Source organism: Antennarius striatus, chromosome 15 (assembly GCF_040054535.1).
Source record: "Antennarius striatus isolate MH-2024 chromosome 15, ASM4005453v1, whole genome shotgun sequence".
In the NCBI taxonomy this organism is placed as follows: Eukaryota; Metazoa; Chordata; class Actinopteri; order Lophiiformes; family Antennariidae; genus Antennarius; species Antennarius striatus.
This window is the reverse complement of record NC_090790.1, coordinates 13094395-13113415: the sequence shown is the minus strand read 5'-3', so window position 1 is coordinate 13113415 and position 19021 is coordinate 13094395. Positions and strand designations below refer to the sequence as shown.

General features: G+C 40.8%; 1 long non-coding RNA gene across 1 annotated transcript; it reads right to left on the bottom strand.

Annotated features, from left to right (window-relative positions):
* Positions 1-4118: 4118 nt before the first annotated feature.
* LOC137608739 (uncharacterized) lies at positions 4119-18675 on the bottom strand. Its single transcript, XR_011038225.1, has 4 exons — positions 18513-18675; positions 13546-13623; positions 10956-11150; positions 4119-5979 (listed from the first exon to the last, which is right to left on the bottom strand). It is a non-coding gene; the product is annotated as an uncharacterized lncRNA (long non-coding RNA).
* Between the last annotated feature and the right edge of the window lie 346 nt (positions 18676-19021).

Here is a 19021-nt window from a genome sequence, read left to right as displayed (position 1 = left end):
TTTCTATATTTGTATTTCTTTGGTCTTGTACCTCAGCATCATCCCTACCAGACATTCTCTTGAGTTTCCCTGTGAATCGATATCATTTTGAGCTAAGGTGTTTGTGTGCTTATCCTGACCATGAGTTTTATATAAATAGTAGCTAAAGAGTGTGGAGAGAGCTTAAAGAGGGCTGGAGGTGAGGGTTGAGTGGTGTGTGACACACACTGCACTCCTACAACCTCTGTAGAAAACCAAAGCTCTTTGCAGACTCTTACTGATTCTCACCGGTAGGATAGATGGACTTCATTTAGTACGCTGCGGTACGAGAAGGACAATCTGTTCAAAACACCCAAACTAAATTGATCGTTCTCCAAAACCAGCCATCCAGTTCATACCCAGTGAATTAGCATATTTTAAAAAACTTTCCCATGGAGGGCCAAAACTGAAATATAATAATTCATTTTCAATGGGTCAAAATCAAACACCTGTTGCACTCTGAAATTAATTTACAATTCACTCTTTGGTCACCCCAGTCATCACCTTGAACTCCTGACTATGTGTCCTCAAAGATGTAGATTTCCAGGATGGATTAAAGGTGAACACAAACAAAGCAGCAATTACACTCTATTTAAAATTTCCCTATTGAATCCACGCACTATTGGTTCCTGCTGTTAATGGTGAAGGTGACCTTGTGTGTGAGCGTCTGGGAAGTTTCTCATTTGCTTAGGCTTTGAGAAGATTCACAACCCTCCTCATCACTTTAAACTTCCACTTTTTTTTCTGTCTACTTTCTAAATAAAGCAACAGGCTTTTTATAAGATATGATTTACGTCCCCAATAGTTTATGACAACACATTCTAAACTTCAATGGCCTCCATCAGAGGCCTCACGGCTCAAAGCAACACAGGCCTCCGCCACTGAGCGCAAAGTTTACACATTATGCTTTATCTTGATTTGTGTTTGTGCCAGATCATGCAAGTGTGCTCGCTACATGTTTGTGTGTGTACTGTAAGCATGACTGTACCTATTATGACATGCGCATAGTTCACAGGTACATGTTGTGATTTCTGTGTAGCTCAAATTATGCCTCCTCATTTTTGCATCATCAAAAAGCAGATGCAAGATTTCAACTGATTTAAAAAAAAAATAGCCAAGATGTTTATATTTGGAATCACTTCAGCTAAATAAATGAACCACACCAGTGTTTGATTATTTATGTGCTTTTCATGACAGAGACCCTATGAACTTAACCACCATTACCATGTAAATGCTCCTGCTCCCTTCCTGTGTTGCCAAGGGAGCCCACCTAAACCAATTCACTGTTCTCCAATAAAAAATTTTTTACAGAATGTTCAATGTGCAATCACAAACCTCGCATGTAATTGAATGTCTTTTCTCCTTGTGACCACTTTTAGAAATGAATTGCTTGTACTCCTTGTGCCCATGGGTTTAATTTTGCTGCATTCTCCAGTGGAGGGACTCCTCCTTCTGGGCCATTTGCTGTTTTGCTCTTTTGTGATGATGTCTCTAGAGAACCTTCAAACATGCCAGCCCAGCAGGGACAAGCCTGAATAAGGGAAAGTGAGGGCAGAAACAGGTAGGTAGGTTATATTGTCCAGGAAAAATACTGTGTATGTACTGTATATGCTTGTTATTGTAGACAATGATATTTCTAAATTAGATTTCCCTCTTGCTTGATTATTATTTGACTGACTACAAAAGGATGCACAAATAAAAAAAGATTGATGGATGATAAATTTTCCACTATGATATTGTGCAGATATATAATTACTCTGACCTTGATACTTATTTTCTGCATTGCTGAAAGGACATGCTATCCCTTGCATTGGTACAGACTATTTACGCTGAGTGTAAATTGTGAGGTGTGTAATAATCCAGTACCTTTGTCATTCCTGGGGATACCGAAAAAGTGTTTTGACTGTGTACAAGGTGAACGTCATTTCATGTGTTGGCACTGTGGTTCAATCCAGCATGATTTCTTGCCTACGGCCCAATTAATTTTTAAATACGTAAACCAATTCATTGTCCAGAAGTAGAATAGTTGGGATGACAAGTCAGTGAAGGACAAACTAACAGGATTATCTTCATAAATCTGCTGCATTTCTTCTACTTCTGGTTTATCCACCTTCTCCATGTCAGATCTCTACAGAAACATCAAACTTCTCCCATGGCTTCCCCTTGTTAAATGTACATGTATCTCATGATGTGCAAATAATAGCTCATTCAACAGAAGCAACATCATTCTTGAAAACTTGAAGAACCAGCATTTTGTTCAAAGAGTTTACTAATGCTAGAAATATGCTAACAGATACAAAAAATGTCTAAAGATCACCCATAGTCTTAAAAAAAAACAATGGAAGCTCCGATGCAAGTACGTTGATTTTCTTTATTATCAACCATTGTCAGATCCAGATGACTTGTTTTCAGCATCCTAGATCCCTAACAGGAGATTCCTATCTACTACAGTAGATATTATTACCTAAGCTATGCAACTTAATGTTGCATCAGCTGCCTTTTTCACATCCGAAGCTGCGTCAGTCTCCGGAATGAGTTTGGGAACACAAGGAAGGCTTGTTTCTGTTCAAGGGTAACCTCCTGTCTGGATTAAAACACCACTGAAAGAAGAGGCAGACAAGAGCAATAGCACAGAAGAAATTGTGCCAATTTTAAAAGAAGTAGGATGTGCACCAGGAGCAACATGCCCCCCCCCATCACCCCCACCCCCAAACAGCCCCCCTGAGCTGCTTGTTTCACATGCAGACTGTTAGCGAACAACTAAACAGGCAGTTGGCAGCAGAACCAAGGTGACTGCAAGTTGAAAGGGTAAAGTTCAGAAAAGTTACTGACCTTGTCCCGCCTCACACACTCCCTCGCTGTACGTATTAACGAGGTGTCATTTTTATGTGAGCGCCGGGCAACAACAGGTTTAAGAGGGCCAGTGTAACCTTCCTGGAGCCTGGAGTGACATAAACCCTGGTTACTATGGTTTCCTTGGGCCACAATTAGGACCAGGGCTTCACTGAGTCACCCCAGTGTCATGCGTTTCACGGAGCCTCATTCTGGCCCCAGTTTCCCCCCTCTCCCACTTAGAAGCTGTGACTGAAAGAGTCATAGCTTTCCCCATTCCTACTCAATAATCTAAATGCCAGCATGAAAAAAAAAACAATTTAAAGGAAAGAAGAAAACACATCCTTCCTCCATTTCTACGTCTCTGAGCCGTGACAGTTGCCACAATGCCCTGCGACACTGTGAATATGCAGCAGGGGCTCACTGAGTCTGGCAACACAGACTTGTCATCACCATTCAGCATCAAACCCCAAACCACCAATTAACTCCTGAGCCCACCCCCACCTGCCTGAGGACACAGTGACCTGCCCCCCCACCCCAGTCTGCTCCATTCCACTAAGCACATATCTCCGGTGCCCCTCAACCCTGCTCTGTACTCTCTAAACATGCCCCGTGAGATAACTCCTGACTCCATGACATACTGATGCTCAGAGATATTCTTTCCCATCTGTGTGTGTCCGTCCGTCTGCCAGACCCCTGAACTTTACAAACCAAGATAAAGTCAGTTTTTCTGTTGTCCTTCGAACCCCTGAACCGAGGCTGAGGAAGCAGGCTGTGTCCAACATGGAAGAAAACCACAATAGCCATTCATAAAGTGTGGTTTCCTATGTGACCTCTCAGTTAAAAAAGTTATTCATATGTCAAAATTTCCCTTTTTATTTATACAGTAGATAGATAGATAGATAGATAGATAGATAGATAGATAGATAGATAGATAGATAGATAGATAGATAGATAGATAGATAGATAGATAGATAGATAGATAGATAGATAGATAGATAGATAGATAGATAGATAGATAGATAGATAGTAGCTGACACAGACAAAAAGATGTTACATATTTACATAAATACACATAACGTAAAAAGAAGCATAAGAACATAGAAGACGCATGAGAAAAAGCGAGTTAACAGAATTATGGGCTTTACGATGACTGATGATTTCCTTCATCCAAAGTGCATTCAGAATCACAAAACACTAAAATCTGTCAATGAATGATTGCACTGGTCATATTACACCTATAATTATAGAGTAAGCACTGATTTATTTTCAAAAACATTTTGCCATTTGTGTAATAGGCATGAGGTACTATTAAATAAAGTAGTTCTCTTGTTTTAGTGGTTAGAATAGTTTCATGATTGTTTTACAGTAATGTATCTTAGCGAGTTACTTTTGCGACCTTCATGTATTGTGGCAGACACAACAGGATAAAATATTTTTAAAGAAAATGTGCATGATAGTATCGGTAGCAATCAAGGGGGGATGCAAACTGTTTCATATTCTGTTTCAATCTTTAATAATATAAATTATTATTTTTTCTGTCAGTAATACAATAATAATGAATATAGTCATAAAACCCAGTAGCTGTGAGTTGGCTGTGGCTCTCCACGCAGTTTCTGTGAAATCATCAGCCTTAACTGCTGGGAAGAGAATGCTTGACCTGAAGCGTCGTGATGAAACTGCTCATTCTGTAAATCTGAAGGGCTCAGTCTCTTTCATATCCCACAGGGGACACTTTGCATTAACATGGACACGTCACCCTACAGAGGATGACGGACTCCTGTTGCTGCAGCAACAGCAGCATCACTCGACCCCGAATCGCTGAAGAGGTCACTTCCTCAGCAATGAGCAATCCCTTTCACCTTCTGTGTGGCCTTGATTACAGGATCGCTAGGCTCCTCAGCAAGCCACGGCTTCTCAGTCCAGCTCCTTGTCTGGTATTTGTTTATCACAAAATAACACATCTGTTAACTTCTATTGCTGCAGATGACTGTGTGTGTGTGTGTGAGTGCGTGCGTGCATGTGTGTGTGTGTGACATGTTTTCACAGAGTGAGCACATATTAAATACCTTTTGAAGGAAAAAGGCCTAACCACAGAATCCTGTCAATACAGCAAAGAAGTGATGTATTCTTCATACGATAGCTTAAGCTAAAAAAAATGATGCACGTAAAATTAAAGCTCATTATAAATGATATGGAAGCCTGTATCTAAACACTCTGTATTGTAACTATTTATGTTGCACTTAGTAAAACGTCAGTTAAGAAATTGCTTGGGGCATTTTTATTTATTGTACACTATCTGTCCCTGGATCAGCTGCTCACTGTACAAAGGTGGATTGAGATTTGTTATACCCCTGCTACTGCACTGCTTCCTGTAACACTGAGAAGCTGCAGTCCAAAGTAGACACTCACTTGGTGTGATCTGTAAGAAACCTTTGGCGTGAAAATAAAGTGTAGTTGGCTTTCACTCTGCATTCTGTCAAAAGTCCAAAGTTGCCTGATCGACTCAGAAAAAGTTTATTTTTGGGAGACCGAGGTCATGGTAATCTCAGCTGCTGCACCATGTGTGGGAGTTGAGCTCAAGAGTTGAGATGAGATATTTTATCAAATTTGGACACCTCTACTGACAGCACAACAATGGAATCCAGATTTCTCTGCGGACATACAATATCAGCGGCACGAGATTTCACTCTGCGTCTTCCCTCTTCTCTTCTGCCACAAATCACCTGACGGCTCTCCTGCAGTCGTCGGGCAGGTCGAAGGGCATCTCCTCATGCTTGTCATTCACAGCAGTGTCCAATTTGAAGCTCTGTGTAGTTCGGTCCGGGTTGAGAGAGTGAGAAAACACAACACACAGTGGCTATAAAGGGAAACAGGAAGTCAGATACAATAGAGGAGACCTTTGATCCATGATGAGGGGGAAGACTTCCCCTCTGGGTGCAAACTATTAATGTGAAAGTGACTCTGCCCATTGCACATTTGTTAGAACAAATAATGGGCCTAAAATTAGCACACAATGGCAGACAGACGAGCGACACTTGTGCCCAGCCATGTGCAGGAAAGGGAGCGGGAGGTAATTGTATAAAAATGAGTGATTTGTTGGGGTTGGGAGCGCCGTTCAGTCGGCATCTGAGGACAAAAAGAGAAGAGGGAATACAGAACCTGAGACAAGAGACTTTGATGATTAAGCTCCTCCAGTATGTAACTGTAGCTGTGTAAAACCAGTAGGTGTGTAAATCTGCTGCTGTTTAAAGCATGCATTGATTTATCCCTAAGGGAATCTAGCTGTTCTGCCAAGGAGTTAGTTGAAGGTTCATAATTCAAATCCGTCTCTACCAAAGTCTGTGCCTCCTTGTGCAAGGACTTTAGTAAGATTTATATTTTTGCATCTTTGCGTGGGTATTTTCCACATAGGTAAAACACATGTCAGGAGAAACTAAGCAGAGGGTCAGGCTTTAAGCAGGGGAGCTGAACTTAATTCTCAGCCAACAGTTGCAGTATGTTCCCTGGATTTATAAATGTCAGAACAGGCAGGCAACTGAACAAATGAAGAGAGGAAGTCGATAACAAGTACCAGAATGACAAAAGGCTAAGCAGAGAAATGTCAGAAGAGCTTGACACTGTAATCGCACAGGTCACCCATTCTTCAAGAAGCGTCAGGAGCCACGCAAAACTTTCTCTGGATCCAGCAACCATTCTGACACGGTGTGCTGTGCTCACAGGTCACGTAACAAGAACCAAGTGGCGGCGCAGATTCTGTGTCATTGAATGACAAGCTCTTAGAAGCACCAACAAAAACAAAACCCCCGATGAGATGGAACGCATATTTGATTGCTAAGGTTTTACAAGGCCAAAAGGAGAAAGAGAGGGCGAGAGAGTACAAGAGAAATCAGTCTGTTGTGCATTATTTCTTCTCTTTTTTTGTTGGACAGCAGATTTTTCCATGTGCTGTAAGGTTCCAGAGATGTTGAGGGAGAAATAGTATGATCTTGTGCTTGCGTCTTATTTTACCATCTATCACTGAGAGCTGTAACTTTGTACCTCCGTAACATTGTTGGAAATGATACCATTTGTATGCACATTCACATAAACTACTTGCATAAAACAAGGATAGGCCTTTACAACCATTTGTTCCTGCTTTTCGTTTTAAGAGAATAGTCAGCAACAGGGATTGTGAGATCTAATTTCCAGTTACGGAAAGTGTCTATAAATGGATGCACGCAATCGTGCAGGCAAACACAAACACAGAAACTGAATTACCAATACAGGCGGGCAAGGCGATGTTGAAGCTGCAGATTTTGAGGCCAAGGTGCTGCAACATAGTGTAAGCCTCAGTTGCCGTTAGCTGGGAAAAGGCCTTGAGGTTTTAGAGCCCCTACTGGGGACACTTTCTATGACCTCCTGTAATGAGAGTGTGCAAAGTATGTGTTGCAGTTTTGGATGTGGAAGCAGACAATAGGGTCTGCTGGGGATCATAAAATGCCTGTGCCAGACTGATTACGAAGAAGGCAAACACTCATTGTTACATGCCCGTGACCGTATCTCTATTAACCAGCCACTAATTACTGGCTACAGTATAAAAAGGCGTGTTTGTTTTCCCCTTAATATTGGCTTCTGCTGAGTCTTCTTCTCTTTTTGGATCAGGATTTTATGTCAGAATTAAGTAAGGATCAGAAATGGGGCGCAGATGTTCTCCGGCTATGATGCTGATGATTTATTTTAGGACAAGAATGATGTGCAAAACTTAATGTAGCGTGATTATACAGACAGAAAGATAGCCAGGTAGGAAGGCTTCATAATTTCATTTCATAGTTATGTCTTCCAGAGGAAATTGGTGGCGACTTGATCTTTGAATGCTGAGACAGAGAAAGAGGGAGAAACAGGGGTGGAGGGAAAAAGTGTCCCCAGCTGGTTTTAGCTATCTAATAAACATGTAAACACTCTGCGTTCTCTACCTCATTAGGTGATTGCAGAGGCCGCTTGCTCTCCATAAATCAGAGCCCAGGTTATCAAGGCCTCTGATCTTAACTGTAGTGGGCGCCCAGCTGTCTACAGCAGCACTGACTAGGAACAGCAGGGTCGGAGGAATCCAATTCCCTGACTCTCCCACCTTTCTCATTTTGCAAATAAAAGGAGAGATATGCTCGTAAGTGCATGAGTACACGTGCTAACCGGTAATCAAACTCAAGGTATGTTGTTTTGCCGGACTGGAAGGCTTTCAGAAAACAGACAGTATAATGTCTCTTTTATAAATGTCAGATGACTTTATTTGCCAGATCAGTGTTGCTATGTTTTTCTAATAAATCAGGAGGTATTTCTTTATCACCACGGTGAGAAATGCATAATTTCCACCAACGCAATTTTGAATGAAAGATTAAAAAGTTTGAAAGAATGAAAAACGGCTGTGTGAGTTTTACGTCAACCGTCTCTCTACCACCATAAAAGTTAGCACTGCCAAGTTCAAGCATCTTATTCCAATCGTCTTATCCCTTAATATAAAACATGCCTTGGCTGTACGCGATCCAGTCTACTACAGTAAAGGTTACGGCGTTAACTTTCTGTGGATTCTCATGGCATCTGCCTGCATTTTTTCTTGTAGTTGCCTGATCATTCCCTGTGGAAACCTGAAGGTGTCCATTTAAAACCCGTTAGTGATTCCTGATTAATCTACAAAACCTAATGTGTTAATTTTTCACTTGACACAAATTAAATAAATTACTGAAATTTCCTCATGTAATTCCAGTACAGATTTTCACAAAGGACTATTAAATGCATATAACGTAAAGGGTGAGGAAACATCCCCTGGTGTGTTGAACAGCAAGGTTCACTTTAAAAAGCTTCCAGATGGAAGTTTAAATAAAAGCAAAGTTGAGTGCACATATTTCAGAGGTGAGCTGTCCTTCACAACAAGTCAGGAGGATCATCTTTGATAACAGGTTTGTTGACGCTTTAGCAATGAATATAAAAAAGAAAGAAAGTGGGACATCTTAAACATGGCAGAGATGGAAGACCAGCAAGCACCTCAAGCAACTATGCTGATGCTAACGAATGACTTGTATATACTGTATGTAATTAACTGTGATTCATTGATGATAAATGTGATTAATTTGATTGCCGTCATTTCTTCTATGCAAATTTCGGTGTGTGATCTTGTTTTCATTTCAAATTTGGTGTCAAGGCTTATAAATGACAGCCTTTCCACAGCTAAATAAAATATAATGTAAATATATACAGTCATATAAATTTGAAAATGACAAAAAAAAGTTTTATAAAATATAAATGACCAAATAAAATAAAATGTTATATAAAATGAAAACTCATCCATAATTATTATGATCACTACAAAACTATTATATGATTACTGGGGGCCTCTTCAGAGCTTGAAATCTGTTTAAGAGCTTGAGATCCTTGTTGGTCCACTTTGGTTTGAAAGTCTCCCTCTATGGACTTAGAATTCAGGGCTCATGTTTCCAGACTCAGCAGTGGCGAATGAATCTTTCCCCAAGTTGAGCCCATGAGACCTTCTCATTAGCTGATGCAGGAACAGGTGGATGGGAATGTTAACTACCAGAAATGATGGGACCATTCCACTGGATGGTCAGTTAGGTTTAGGGGTATGGCACATGGATTCCTATGGTTATGAAGCCTGGCTGTTTGCAGCAACCGCTGTTTATCTTTAATCCAATGTAGAAATGAAACTTAACCCCAAATTCCCAAACCGCAACACTCAATCCCTTGTCCCTGTGAGTTTTTAATTCATACTGGCACAGTAAAAGCAAGCGGAAGTAGACTGGTACATAAACAGGATACAGGGGTGTATTTAGCGTTACCCACTACATTTAACTAAAATCAGAAATCTATCATTCCAGTTCAGGGGGATAAAGCCAACCCAAACTTGAATAAAACAAACAAAATACTTGAGTATTAGTATAATTATTATGAACTAGTTTTAAATGATAAACAGATAAGCGCATTTGTGAATACAGTATGTATTCAAGAACGGCACAGTTTGTTGTCAGTTTGAAAAATTGCTGTGACTAAAGGGAGCCTCAAGATGACAATGGTGATCTTGGCCCGAAATGTTCCACTCACATTATTTCATTATGTGCTTGATGGGTGAGCACAGCTGTCGGCCTGGCAGAAAATTAAAAATTTGATCGTAATCTGGGAATTTTATTAGCTGCTCACTTAACAGGGCTGAAATGCTGCTGCAGCGGAGGCGAAATAAGAGAAGAGAAGAGAAGAGAAGAGAAGAGAAGAGAAGAGAAGAGAAGAGAAGAGAAGAGAAGAGAAGAGAAGAGAAGAGAAGAGAAGAAACACCCACAGTTTGGTCGACCAGATGAGCCTCTTTTGGTGTGATTGCTTGAGCTGGTGGAGCTGAAGTTAACAGCTATTGACAGGCCAGGCAGGCCATGGCTACTCTTCACCTCTAATCAGCCTTAGACTTTAATCATGTCGGAGGCTGTGACTCTATCGCCAAACTACTGATGAACAGCACTATTCAATTACCTCATGACCTGGATACGGGCTGCACTGAAACTTATATATGCATCACTAACAAAATGCACAAATGCTCTAAATGTGTTCGCATACTGAGGTCAACTATCCATGATGTTGAACCCTCAACCGAGCAGCATTCCTTCCACGTGTACGCTAGCTCCTGCTATTTTTTTTTTTTTTTAGGAAACAGAGTGTAATAGAGTTTGTTGGTGTGGCTGGCAAAACGTAATGTGTGCAATTTGATGGGAGGCTGCAGAACAAGGAAGCAAGGAATATCCTGGCCACATCTTTAAGCTATTGAGGCAGGATGATGTCATGATTAGAAGAGGAAATTGGGATCCCTCCAGAGCCTAAACACCCCAAGGCTGTTGGGTCAGCTATCCAGACGGCTGGAGGGAGGGAGACAGAGCCAGAGAGAAAGAAAGAGAGAGGGAAAGTGTAAGAGAGACAGAAACGAGATGGGGGATTGGGTTGATCCAGTGTCAAGATCAAAGCATAGCACCACTTGGCTGACAAGGGAGGGGCACACTCCAGGGATAACTGTGTGTATATGTTTGTGTATGGATGCAATATGTCTGCCGTGAACCTCACCGAAGCTGTCCTACCTCTTCACCTGGACCTCATGTCAAATATGATGTGCTATTAATGATAGCTTTCATCTCTCTTCTCCTCTTTGAGTGATTCATCCCCTTCCATATGTGCACGCACACAAATGTGCACTGCACAGAGGAGATTGGTGCATCAAATAAATCAGGCTTGCGATGCTCCTCATGGCTTCCTTTCTTCACAGCGGTGAGACACTGAGAGGTGATGAGGTGAGGGAGACACAGAGCAGAGATGGGAACCAGGGAAAGGGGAGCCAAGGAAGGAGAACAACAGACAGTAATTTCACTTCTTTTCACTCATATTTGGGAAAAAAATTCTTTGCAAGGTCCCAAAATACTCATACAAGATAGACTTATATAACTGCATGGGTTAAATCTCTAAATGGACCAATAGAGGAACAACTGAGGCGTTGTGAGGATCAAGGGTATTTCGACATTTGTTGGTTCTTAGCAACACTAATCACTCATAGAGTTATCATTGGGGCTATTAATTCCTCCTTCTCAAAGAGCACAGCTGACTTGCAATGGAGGGGGCCCATGATGGGCACAAGTAATCAACACACACTCACACACTACAGTGATTTATTCTTATCATGTTGCCGGATGCTTTTTCGTTTTTTTTTTGTGACTCATCCAGCCAATCATAGGCAGCTTTTGTTTTATCCTGTCTCCTGCTGCAGGAAAGTCCCAAATGTGCGTTCCAAGATGCATTTCCTTTTTTTTTTGCCACCCCCCTTTTCTCAGAATGGTAATACTAGCAGTTTTTCACACAGGGAATCACATACTACAAGAGAGCAATTCAGAAAGAGATTTTTCCATTTATTTTTGATGAAAATCGTCTTTTGTTTGGTAACTTCATCAGACATGGCCTTTATACTGTATAATCCTATTTAGATCCTGGCCTGTGTGTTTGTGCGAAAGCTGTTCATCTATGTGATTAAAAAATACTTAACTTAAGGAATGTGTTGACCAAAAAAAAATCCCCAAAACATCCGAGCTTCTTATAATTTGTTCTAATAAAGAAATATGAGTAATATCATGCCCTCCTTCCGTTTGTACCCGCACACTGCCCCAGTGACCCCTCACAAATTACTGTCGAATCGCAGCTTCAGGCGATGTTCCGCTTAGGTGTGCTGAAACAAGTCCTGCCTTGCCCCAAGGCCAAGATAGTGAGGGACTCACTTAAAGAGTTTTAAAGGTTCACATTACCTCCTCTACCACCGCCGCAGAGACTCCGACTTGCCGTACGACTTGAAATATTTGTATCCGCTTTTCCAATTAAAACAAACTACATATAAGGGAGAATGAGGTCTGTGAGGAGGGGGGGGGGGAATGTAGGTGTGATGATCCATGTGTCAGTCATGGAAATAATTTACAGAGTGACATGAAAGTTTAGAAACTAGTTTGTCCCCTGTTTCAGTAAACATGCCAATCTCCTCTGACAAGGGAGCAGATTTGAAGATAATGATTTAGGGAAAAAGACAAAGTTGGGTCAATTTGGCTGTTGCTTTAGGGGAATGCAGTTAATCTGTGTGTTTTGGCAACGCCTGTAGAGGGAAGGCAACCTTGACATTTCAGAGATGGGAAAGCAAATTCTGGGTAGTTAATCATTTCACACCTGGCTGCTGTCTTTAGAATCAAGTTCAGTAGCTTGCATTTCAAAGGTGAGCCTTTCATGTACCCAGTGATGAGCTGTGGCAATCTGACAGCATCAGATCACAAAGTGCTGTATGACATCCTGACTGGGTAGACTTCATCATTCTTGGGGCAACACCAATTTCCTTTCCTGTCTTGAAATAATCAGAAAAACCGATGTAATATTTCCCTTACAGTGTGGACTTTCCTGTATGATTATCGAAATAATGTGGCTTCACTTTGAGGGAGGACGACCAACTTTATAACTCTACTTAGAATTAATGTGATTCCTCCTGAAAGTTTGTTTTCAGACCCAACCTCAAGAATCCTCACTTCCTTTTGGGCACATGTCTAAACTTGATTTTACTGTATAAGATAAAATTTAAGTGTATGAAAGATAGGACTGCACTTTTGCTGTCAGAATTGTGATAACGTTTGCGTGTGTGTAGACTTTTGAATGCTTTGTAATACGTGTTAACCCCAAGTTGACCCTCGTCCTTTTCCAGCTTGACCAATTGCACCTGAGCCTGTGCAGGTTCTGGATGTGAAATAATAGGCTTGGCACAGCTCTGGAAGCTATTTGCCGTCAGTATGGTTTGATTGGAGCCATACTCTGGCCCCTGACAGCCCAGTAGAGGAGCAGTGGAAGTTGTTGGTGAGGTTGGAATTAGTTAGGGGTAGGATAAGAGGCCTCTGGTGTGGTGTCTGGCCTGATTAGGCAGGTCCTGGGCTGAGCAGCAATGTGCAACTGGAAACTCAATCCACACAAACAGGACATGATGCCAAAAACCTCAAGGAGAAACGATACGTAAAAGAATAAAGCACATTTCAGAGTTTTGAGTGCGGTATTAGTCAGCCTGCTGGAAATGATTGGCTCGCAGTTGAAGGAGACTGAGGAAGATGACGCCTGCACAGGAAAAAAGGGAAGCTAATGACAGGATTTTCATTGATTTACCATTGATCCATATCCCAGATTAATGCAGCTTTGTGCCTGAAGATTTGCTTGGCTTATGGCTGCAGAGGCTCCTTTTCCCTAACAGAGGAGAGAAAAGGTAATGGAATAAATGTGGTGAGAATCTCAATAGCGCCTTTTATTGTCAGCAAATCACAGAAAAGCTTTTACGAAAAACGTGACAAGGCTGCCAACTGCGATATCCCTCCTGACATGTGAGGGGAGAGCACTTCAACAGTTCGCCCATCAAAACCTGCTTGATCTCACACTTGTCGCGATTACATGACACATTAAAGCCATTTCAGTGCCGCCGCCGCCGCCGCCGCCACCCATCCCCCAGTCATCGTAGAACCTTTTCACCTGTAGGAATGTTTCTGTTAATAACACACAGGTGTATTTTGTTAAAGTCAACACTCACAGCTTGGTGAGGTGGAGAGTAAGTTAGACCCACGAAATGTCTGAAAGTAAAAAAAATAGCCAAACTCAAGCGATGGTAAAAAATAGAATAAAGGGAATTAATTCAGATGTCTTTTTATGAAGTCAGCATGTCAGGCTGTTTCAGCCACCTGTTGTTTTCAATGTTTCAGGTGTTTTATACATCCATTGGCTATGGTCACTAAACTATAAGCTGACATAATTTTTTAATATTCAGAGTTATATTCTTGGATTATAATTCTGTAGAGTTCTGTAAAGTTATTCTCAACATCTGAGAATAAAAACCAGAAAACATTTGAATGTGAACATTAATCATATTCATTTATATATATATATATATATATCTGAGGGTATATATATATAATCCTTCTTTGTGAGATGTATTCAAATGAATATATTTAAATCAATTGCCAACAGGTGAAAATACATGAAAATACTATGTAAGAATACTGGAAAACCCTATTTAAACGAAAACTCCTCTAACAAAAACATATGGTTACAAAGGAAATTTTATTTAAACGTCGGTGGAATCTTAAGAGCTTTTTGTCTGAAAAATCAAAGAAAAGCCTTTTAGAAAAATATGACACAGCTGCCAAATGTAATATTACTCTTGACACAGTAGTGGATTGTGCGTCCAACCGTTAGCCCATCAAAAGCCCGCCTGATTACACTTGTCATTATTATGGGAGACATTACTGCCATTTCTGCTCAAATGTGAATCAAATATGAATGGCTTTAGTCTCTGAAGGCTGCAGAGAGGTAACGGATGTCTCTGGAAGGAATTTGGAGGTGAAACGTTACTTTGAGTTGATTTTAGGGGGATGGTTTGACTGAAAGATGAGAGTCGATGGAGAGATGGAGATGACCCAGTAAGGGCAGAGAGGGGGAAATGAGGGAAAGTGGTGACAAGGTGGAATGGAGGCTGAAATAAGAGAACACATACTTCACTTCTGACTATAGGAGAGAGGGGGAAATGAGGGAAAGTGGTGACAAGGTGGAATGGAGGCTGAAATAAGAGAACACATACTTCACTTCTGACTATAGGCTATTCATACAGTATATTTAAGACGCTATATCACAACTCCACCTGTTGTCATATTTCAACAATCTAGCTTTGAAAGGCACCTAGATCACATTTGACATAACAAAGAATTCCCCTGTTTATTTTGTGTGTTTTGATATCATTGAAGATATCTCAAAATAGTAATTTATGTTGTGTGTGTTCAAGTGCAGTTGTTAAAAAAAGCATTAATTGTCCTTCACTATTTTTCTTTGCGTTGCATAAACATTTCAACAAATGCTACATGGGATATTTAATCTGGGATAAATGTCGTGCTACACGAAGCACTGTGCTCTACTAATGAGGAAAAAAAATATTTCATGTAAGTCAGGCCTATTAAGGATGCCTTCTTTCAAACATATTCCCTTTCCATATTTCTGCTAAACCCAGTAATTACGGGTCAACCTGTCACGTCATAAATTCTCCACATGATCGTTAGAGTATGACCTAGTGTTTGGACCATTTTCTTTTGCAAACTGTTGTATCTTTACACATTATGACATGAACTTAGATTTTTCTGCAGCTGTGTGCAGGTGAGTGTAATTATTGAAGAAATATAGTTAGATGAAAGCTGTAACTGTGATGTGTGAGTGAGCGTCAGCACATCCACTCAATTGCTATTACTGGCACTAGAGTTCTCTTAATAGTCTGCACTAGGGATACAGTCTTTATCCAACATCATCATCTGCAGACATCACATCCTCTGTCTCTTGAATTGTTATCACAGAAGCGTAGGACATCTTCAACATTTTACCGTTTAGCCATCTAAAGTAAGATATATAGGTTTATCAATATTCAAGTGCAATTATTTGTTGTAAATATAACACTTCAATCTCTAATTTGTGTAACTGATTGACAAAAGCATGTATATGATATACAATCATCAATATAATGCACATTGCACCAAGAAAAGAAAGATAATGGCAAATTAGGGATTTACTACCAAATTCCACCTTATACCTATAGTGTCAAATTTAAACAAAATTTACACACAATTTTACTGCGTACTAAAATGCAAAAATTATGTAATAATATCTTGGTTCAACACATTTAATGTTCATGTTAGAATATTACTAATATTTCAAAATATTCATCAGGCAGTGGAATACCAGAGTATCAGACAGGATACAGGAGAACTTTGAGAGAAGATTTTCCCATAAGTTGATGCAATAGGTCTCAGATATGCTTGTATCAAATTTGATGCCTTTGGCATTATAGCGCTAAAAATATGCCACATTCAGCTGGACTGTTTCATCGGCATGCTAGTGGCTCTTTGGATGACAGTACTAGTATATTTCCACCACTGAGTCTTCATGTTCTCCATACGATGGGTCGTAATAAATTTTATTGCTTTACTTTTAATGATCAGATCAAAATTACAAACTTGTCCAAAACTGTGATATTATTAACCCTAGCTCTATTTAATGGATAGATGGATGGATAGATAGATAGATAGATAGATAGATAGATAGATAGATAGACAGACAGACAGACAGACAGACAGACAGACAGACAGACAGACAGACAGACAGACAGACAGACAGACAGACAGACAGACAGACAGACAGACAGACAGACAGACAGACACACACACACACACACACACACACACACACACACACACACAGTATATCAATCTCAATGCTTTTATTTTGTTAGTTTCTTGTTTATTCATTGTTTTGCATTAACATACAGTATGTTGTGTACCTGTGATCTGTAGCACTAATATTTTTAGTGCTGCATTACCTGTCTATGCTCTGGCATCTCAGGAAAATGTAGGTTGTGTATGAGAGCGGTGGAATGAAAATGGCACTGAATCAGTCAGTCAGTTTTAGCCATTAAATATTCAGCGGAGTGCTTGTCCTTTGACATTCTTTACCACTGCATGAAGTAGACCTGTCCATCATCCACTCTTCTCTCTTTCTCTTATTCCACCGCGGTGTTCTACGTTATCCTTAGCTCTGTTGGTATCTCCAGTTATCCTAATGTCCAACTCTCCGGCACGAACCACCTCCGTCATGTTTTATATCCGCAAGACATAGCTCTCAGATTTATTTTTGGTGTGTGTGTGTGTGTTTTAGATTACTTATCTTCCTGTTGTGGTCATGTGACTAAAACAGTCAGAAAGTCTATTGTTTGTTACACATGGTGAATGATTATTTACTCTGGATTCATTATAATTACAGTACATTATAACTACATCATAACTACTCCTTTCAACCACCCCATACACACACACACACACACACACACACACGCACACACGCACACACGCACACACGCACGTACGCACGTACGCACACACACACACACACACACACACACACACACACATACACACACACACACAAACACACACACACACACACACACACACACACACACACACACACACACACACACACACACACACACACACACACACACACACACACACACAAACCTCACCCCTCTGAGTTGCCCCTTCTTATCATACTATCCTTTTTACTCCACTCCACCCTTACTCCATTGGTCATATCTTTGACAGAAAGGGATTACACGGAGGTGCTAATGTGGGCTACTCTACTCTAGATAAGATTCATTTGTCACCACTCTGCAATTTCCATACCAGACAGTGACAAAAGTTTTGGGAGTGTAATTTGTTTACAGAAACGTCTGGTAAGGATATACCTTGCTCTTGCTCATTGACGTCCACTAGAAAACCGATCTCATTACGAGGATAAGTTTACAAACTTTCAGGTAAACAAACTCTCAATATGGAAATTAATCATTCTCAACTACTCGATAGTAAATGTTGTCTTTTGTAATATTATTACAGCTTCTCTGAGTGGATTAAACATGATACAGTAGCTACTTAACAGAGCAAGCGGAATTTATAATTTCCTGATTAGCCATGTGAGGGAATATGTTTTAGTTTCAGCGCCAGTTTTTTCCATGTTCGCCATGAAGTCATCTGTGTGTATAAATGGTTATTCAAAGGACTGCTTATTGAATTTTTGAGAACTGTAATACATGCTGGACTGGTCTCATATCCTTCAATAAGCCGTGCTGTGGTAATGAGACTATTGAGTTGGTCTACCGTATGGTAAACGCAGAGCCTCAAATCCAGTAGGGTCTGTGGATGGCGCCACTTGTAGCCAGCCAGTCTCTCCCCCAACCCCATCCTCCTCCCACCTCCCTTTGCGAGGAGCACTCAGAGCCAAGGTCCAGGAATTAGCCCCAGCACCCACCCAGACAACAGATCAATGGGCCTGGTCCTGTATTGATAGAGCCACTTGGGCTCCAGAAGTGCCTGCTAATCCAAGCAGTTTATCAGCCACACTGGCTGCCGGGATCCGTTGTCTGCTACAGTTCTCTGTCGAACACACAAACTCGTGCTTGTGGGCACACACTCTGCTCCCTCACACACAAGCTCTTTCTTGTACACACACACTTCATGTACTGAAAAACACCAGTCATGCACTTCTGTCCCTACCTTATCATTGCTCTCTTTCTCTTTGAACATGGCGTCAGCTGCATTACCTTGGGTGTTAGGTCCACAGCGATAGAGTTGCCTTGTTTGAGCTCACCGTGGCTGGGTGGCTGTAACTGTATCCAGTGCCCTGTTAAAGGGGCAGGAGGCTGGCTGGCTCGTAGACAGAAAGTCTGACCGGAGTGTGGCCCATTGATTCTAATGGACTTTTTAGGGGCCTAATGATGGGAATCTGTTCACGCCTCACTTGTCACGCCTAATTAAGCCAAAGCAACAATGAGTCCATTCACACTGGCTCAAGTTACCTCTCCCACCCTTTTCTGCTTTTGCAGTTTATACAGGGTGGCTGTTGCATACTTTGGAGTATGGATGTTGTGTTGCAAATTGCCTATGTCTTCTTATGATGTCTCAGAATCAAAAATGTTACACTCTGTTGTTATTATTTTATTTTACATTTCAATAACAACTTAACATTTGTATGTTTTAGAGTAAGTGCACAATATTTTTAATCA